Consider the following 6,869-nt stretch of genomic DNA (forward strand, 5'->3'; position numbering starts at 1 on the left):
CAGCTACCTAACCTGGACCGAAACACTAAAGGTGTGTCCATATTCATTAAGGATATCCACACCTCCTGGCTTGTTGCTCAGCATAATGCAGAGATTATCCAAGTGCAACTAACTCTGGGCAAGACCGCAATCCAAACTGTAGCTTGCTACAGATCCCCTACCATGCCCCAGGATTCCCACTCCTCACTTCTTGATACACTGGAAAATATTAGGGTACAACCTAACGCCCTAATAATGGGCGATTTCAACTACCCGACCATTAACTGGGAAAACTACTCATGTACCAACTCTCTGGAATTCATAAATTCCAACCCCTTGGATCAAGTTATCCACACCCCCACCAGGGGCAGCAATATCCTAGACCTGATCATTACCAACATGGGCGGCCGTCAGATGAAACCACAAGCTACTCACCCTAGACATCCACATCCCACCCCCACCCCCCATTAAGGAAACCACCATAAAAAAATTCTCCAAAGCCAACTTCATGCTTCTTAAGACAGAAGTGGCAAACTTCACGACACCCATGCTGACAGAAATGGATCGTGCAATCCCTAACGGATCCAAGATGCTATCCTCCAAAAAAAGGAAGCCAATCTGCTAGTCCCCTGCCATAAATAAACTCTACTCTTTTTTTGCAACAGTTTCTTTATTCTGTTGTAAAATCCCATGATTGGAGGAACTCCCCGATCACTCGGTAAGAAGCGGAGATCCCTCATAAGATCCTCCAAAGTTAGTTACGAAAACAAAATCACCACTGATTCTAAAGACAACCACAAAGCATTCTATATAGTTATGCCAAGAATCTCAATGGCAACACTCAGACCTGCTCTGAGTTACAACACAATGGCACTAAATATACAGAACCAACTGATATTGCCAACATCCTGGCAAATAGGTTCAGTGCTAACTTTATCCCTTTCTCACTCCCTAAAGGGCCCATTTCTATACTGGAAGAATGCAAAGTTGCTGTAATCACGGCTGCACAGGTAAAAAACACACTCTCTAAAGCCAAAAACACAGCATCCATGGGAACTGACACCATCCCAGGCTGCATTCTACACAAACTACAAAACGAACTGGCACCCCAACTAAGTACCATGTTCAATCATAGCCTCACCTCAGACTTTGTGTCCACTGAATGGCACACAACAACGGTTATCCCACTCCACAAAGGGGGAGCCACCACAGACCCCAGGAACTACCATCCCATTAGCCTGATGAGCCTGATCTGCAAGGCTATGGAACGTATCATCATGGAACTTATAAACAATGACATTGGTAATCTGCAAACTCTGGACCCTACCCAGTTCGGGTTTGTAAAAGACAGATCATGTCTCCTAAACCTGACAGACTTCTTTGAAGCGGTCACCAAAGCCGTAGATGAGAGTAAGGCTGTGTGAGCCACCTATCTAGATCTCGCCAAGGCTTTCGCACCATCCCCCACTCTGGAATTATAGAGAAACTCACTACACTAGGTATTAATCCCCATGTCACAAGATGGGTTGCCAACTGGCTCACTGACAGAACCCACACTGTGAAAGTAACTGACGGTAAATCCAACTCCAGACCAGTGACAAGTGGAGTACCACAGGGTTCAGTCCTGGGTCCCCTCCCGTTTGGTATCTACTTCTCTGAAGTACAGGCTAACACAGAAGGATTTTGGCTAATAAAGTTCACAGATGACTGCAAACTAGGAGCCATAATCAAAACTCAATGTGGACATCCTACAAAAGGGCCTCACTGTCAAAGCCATGGCCTCAAGCTCAATGCAAAAAGGGCATAGTCATCCGTTTTAGTAAAAACTCTGTGCCCATGAACTACCACATAGGCAGTAGTCTACTTAACACCGAAAGTGTGATAAGAGACCTGGGGACACAGGTGGACAGTAGTCTCTCCTTTGATAATCACATCACCACAGTAGTCAGGAAATCGTTCTACGTGGCACACCTCATCACAAAAGGTTTCTCATCCAGGAAGAAAAAAAAAAAAAAGGTCATTGTTCCCCTCTACTCACCTCTCATTAGACCCATTATAGAATACAACGCCCCTTTTGGTATGTACCTAACAAGACATCTACAACAACTGGAAAGGCCGCAGAGATTGCTCACAAAGAGGATTACTGGCCTCAAACAAATGCCCTACGCAGACCATCTAAAAAAAACTCCAGCTTTACTCCATCACATATAGCCTACGCAGAGGCGATCTCTGCCTAACATACAAAGCTGTCTCAAACCTGAGCTGTTGGGCATGCTCCACTTAAAGAAAGCCCAATCCCTCCGAGCTACACGCTCTAGGGACTTAAACCTCGTCACCACAATAAACAGAACATGCTGGAGGGATAGATTCCTGTCCCAGGGACTTCCCATAATATGGAACAAACTACCTATCTATAATCAAACAAAGCTCCTCATTAGCACTCCAACAAAAATCTTGATGAGTGGATGGGAGATAAGAAATTTACCCCGGGGATCACTTCCGTGGCTCTGCTTGACAGGGGCACAGGAAAATAATTTTCTTGGGTGGCGAAAGCCAGAGTACCGTATGGCTAGGCTTATATACACCCTAGGGCCAATAGCCTAGTACCTACCTATGAACCTACAAAAGGGGGACAAGTCAGGAGAAGGAAGATGGAATGCGGGTGTAGGAAGGAGATAAGTAATCATGTGTGTGTGTGTATGTATATATATATATATATATATATATATATATATATGTATGTATGTATGTGTGTGTGTGTGTGTGTGTGTGTGTGTGTGCGATTCCTGGAGTTTAACATGAAGAGAGAGAATATGAGGGCTGATGAGCGACGATTGTGTGAATATTTCTTTTTCTTAAGTTATATGAACTAAGCTGTGACATTCACACTTGCTGTGTTTCATCAGGAATTATTTTGACTGTAGTATAAAACTGGAGTATGTCGGGATATCTCTAGGATTGTTGAAGAATTCATGCCATACTTTTTGTGCTTCTAGGGTGAAACTGACTGCTGCAGTGGAGTTTGGTTTTAAGGTTAGGAATGCGGGCTCTAAGTAATTGTGGCTCCTGAGGTTTTAGCCATGGGGTATAGGAGTGAGTTTTTAGAGCAGTGGTGTGGGAGTGTCTGGATGCATGAGATTTTTGTTTTATGAGCATCCGTTTACCTTTTTCAAAGGACATGCACTGGTGTTCTTGTTCTGGGGAGTTTGTAATGAATCATTTAGAGTGTTTGTTGGGTTTTGATATTTTTTGAGACAATGGATATTAACAGTAGACCATATTCCCTTTGAGCAAATAATATACATTTGACTAAGGAGGCTCTTGCAAGAAAGAAAAATTAGGAATTTTTTTCTGAAAACTAAAAAAAAAAAAAAAGTTAGTTAACTTTTTATCTGTTTTCAGTGTGGTGTTGAAAGTATGGCCTGACCATACATCTAAGCATTTGTAAGTAGTGGTGGTTTCAAAGATCACAGCTGAAAAGGGGATTCTGACTAAAGTACTTATCCAATTAATAAATAAAACTAAAATAAATAAATAAATAAATAAAACATAACCACCTACAGTACAAAACCATGTAATTACAGGCCTCAACTGTCTGTCATGGTCCTCAAGCCCCTAGTCAGAAAAGGACCATGGAAAAGTTCTGCACCCTTTCTTTCCAGATTCAGGCATACTTACAGCATTTGTCTTTGTCACTGCATTTCTGAACTTTTATTTCCAGACCTTGGCTGATCACAAGTATAGGTCACAGAATAAACATTGGTCACAAATTAGCACATGCTGTTACATATCAGCAAATGACTTTGGTAGCAAACTTAGAAAAGACAGCAGAGTTACAGTGCAAACAAAAGCAAAGTTGTGACAACACTCAAGATAATGAGCACACAGATGAAACAATATGGAACCATTTAAGAAGAAAAAGATGTGGATTAGCATCATGTGAAGCAAAGTAGGAGGATGGCTGTAAAGGCCAGCAGCCCACAGAGTGGAACCCAAAGATGATGACATCACAATTCCAATGTGTAAATATCTACCAAGGGTACATAAAGAATACTGCATTGAGTTTTGGAGAACATTTAAATGGACCAACGTATGGACAAAAGTGCAAACAGAGGTTACAAAAATGAAACGGAATACATCCTGTTTCATATGAACTCAGTCTACAGAAACAAGGAGTCTTCATTTTTGAAAATAAAAAACAAAAAAATAAATGAGAGGAAGGGCGAAGAACTTGAGTGCAGGAAGAAATATGAAAGAGAACAGGGAGCAAGCTGCAAATGGAAATTAACTTGGAATGGATGCTTAGAAATATTATTTTCTAAAGAAGGTGGTGAAAATGGAATGAATCAGCAAATATTAGGATAGCAGAAGACTAATTTACTATGTGACAGAGCAAAGCGAAAATTTAATAATACAGCTGCAAGTGACTAGCAACTTTTTAATAGTCATACGATTTCCACCTTTTATACATATGTTACAAATCCAGTGTAGAAGCCAAAATCATATTTAGATATTCAAATTATGCAAGCTGAACACTTCTTCCTAATTTTACAATGTTACAGTGTATGACAAAGGTATGTTCGGCTCTACCTTCAGTAAGTTAGATAACCCCCTAGTATTTATGGGGTTGTCAAACAAGTTTTTTTTTTAATACTTTCTGTGGGTGTTCCAGTTTCTTCTCACATTACAAAGACATTCAGTAGGTCAACTGGATACATTGGCCATACGTGGGTGTAAGTGTAAGAACTAGCCCAGAGGTGTGCATACTGGCTCTAGAGGATTGTCACTGCTGAAGTGCCACCCCAATCCCATGTGCGAAAACGGGAAAAGGGAGCTGGGGATGGATGGATGCTACCCTATAAAAAAAAAACTTTTACGAAAGCAGGTACAGTCCTACAGTTAGGTATGGACATTGTAAGAGGTAATGAGCATGCTTACAGCTACTTGAACTAAAGCCTACAATCACAGGCATCGAAAAAGATATATATTAGACATATATACATTAAGCCATAAAAAAATGGAAGCATATACGTTTCAGAGCTGTGACTAGAAGTTCAAACCGGAATCTCGCAGCTACACTCCTGCAGAGACATCCCGTAGCGTTATCCAGATACCATAACAGAGGTACCATTTGGCACCTCACTCTGGGTCAGCAGAATGGTATCTGCTGCTGTTAGGCAATTGCGAGCCTCTGTTGGTAAACAAGGTCAAGCTGGCAGACGTACGATGAGCGCTCATATTTGCGCCATGCCAGGGTAACACACCAAACAACTGCGGTACTGTGGGAGATGCCTCGTCATGGGGCAGAAACTCCTAAAACTATGGCTACTGGTCCCTTTACACTCGAGTGTCTAACAAATTCTTATATTAACTCCACGGTTGTTGTTTTGTTTGTTTTTTTTTTTACTTTTTAAATCTAGTGCGTCGCGTCTTCTAAACAAAAAGCAAGTGTTTCAGTAGCTCACGTGAAAGCGTTTGCCGGTGCAACAAAGCTTCTCAACCCAAACCGCTTAACACACAAAAGTTGTTAACAGTTTACCTGCTCTTACTCCTGTCACTTTCCCGGGCCAGGATATATCCATGTTGTCTCTTAGCACAGGTAAAGCCTGCTTTTGGAGGGCGGGCATCAAACTCCAAATACTGCTACTTTTCAGTGTCCCCCTCTAGGAGCTGCCGACAGTCCAGCGCAAAGAAAAAAATGTTTGATTCCGTTTTTTTTTTTTTTTCGTTATTTCGTTACCCCCATCACAGTGGATACTGCTGCCTTTTAAAGCTTCACTCACACAACACTTGTTCTGACCCACTCTGTTTTGACTCGTTCTTCATTAAAAGTTTTGTTGTCCCGCTTCCGGAGAACTCCGCCTCCCCCCTCCACTTTACCCTTCAAGTAGACTGCTCCCTACTGCAGTCTGGCTCACTCGGATTTTCTGCCCGTCCGTGGCTCCTCCTCTTCCTCCCCCACTTTAGCCGGACAAACGGGCAACTTGTGCCAATTCTGTTGCCAGCGCGCCTCCGGCGGGCAGGCCCAGATGTGTGCTACCTCTTCCCAATGTACACGAGGGCAGTCCCCACCCGCAGTGTACGAGGAGCATGGCCCCCTCAGCCCAAAGAGTTGAGGAAGGTGTTTTGTGACATGTTATAGTGCTCAAGATCTAACATTTCATAAAGTTGTTAGTTTTCGCAGACATTGTTGGCTCACTTTCGAACAGAAGAAATAACGACTTTATGCTGCTAAACCAGATTGTGGTCACCTACTGAAAGCAACGTAATACATCTGTTCTCCTTCTATTGGTAGTTTGTTGACTGAAATGTCCGTGAAAGGGAAGTCCAAGAAGTCATAACTGGCATCAAACAGCCATAGGGATAGCTAATAATAACTTTAACCTCTGTACATCTAAACATTACTGTTATACTGGACTTTTTTAAACGGTAAACTTTAGTAAAATACAGCAAGGAGAATATCTGAGGTAAAATAATCTAAAAAGTAATGTGAAATAAATTATCTCTCTTATTTGCGTAATTAGTTGCATAAATGATCTGAGGCCACTCCTCTCTGAACCTTTAAGTGTTGATGTGCATAGCAGAAGGTCAGAAGACAAAGCGGCGTGTTATTGTTATTATGCGTACCTCTCAAGTGTACCCCATTACGAGGAACGTACCTCATTTGGGGTCTTAAAAAGTTCATGTTCCTCGAAGTTCCACATTGAAAGAGTCTGTCACACATTCAGTGTTAGGATTTTTTTTAAGTGAAATCCATGGTAAATAGAAACTAATCATATTAAACCGGCATATTTTAACCATCCTATGACCTTCCTAGCTGAAGTTGTTAGTAAGCCATTAGTATGTGTTCCACATTTTGTCTATTTGTTCCACATTATGAAGGTGAGTGT

General features: G+C 41.8%; 1 protein-coding gene across 1 annotated transcript in view; it reads right to left on the reverse strand.

The window, feature by feature from the left end:
• RFNG (RFNG O-fucosylpeptide 3-beta-N-acetylglucosaminyltransferase) overlaps positions 1 to 6,207 on the reverse strand; it is a 437,995-nt gene extending 431,788 nt beyond the window's left edge. Inside the window, exon 1 of the mRNA XM_044069727.1 lies at positions 5,519 to 6,207. The gene's annotated coding sequence lies outside the window, so the exon portion shown is untranslated. The remainder of the gene's footprint in view (positions 1 to 5,518) is intronic.
• Between the last annotated feature and the right edge of the window lie 662 nt (positions 6,208 to 6,869).

The sequence above is a fragment of the Protopterus annectens genome, chromosome 4.part0 (genome assembly GCF_019279795.1).
Source record: "Protopterus annectens isolate FY-2018-M chromosome 4.part0, PAN1.0, whole genome shotgun sequence".
Taxonomy (NCBI): domain Eukaryota; kingdom Metazoa; phylum Chordata; order Ceratodontiformes; family Protopteridae; genus Protopterus; species Protopterus annectens.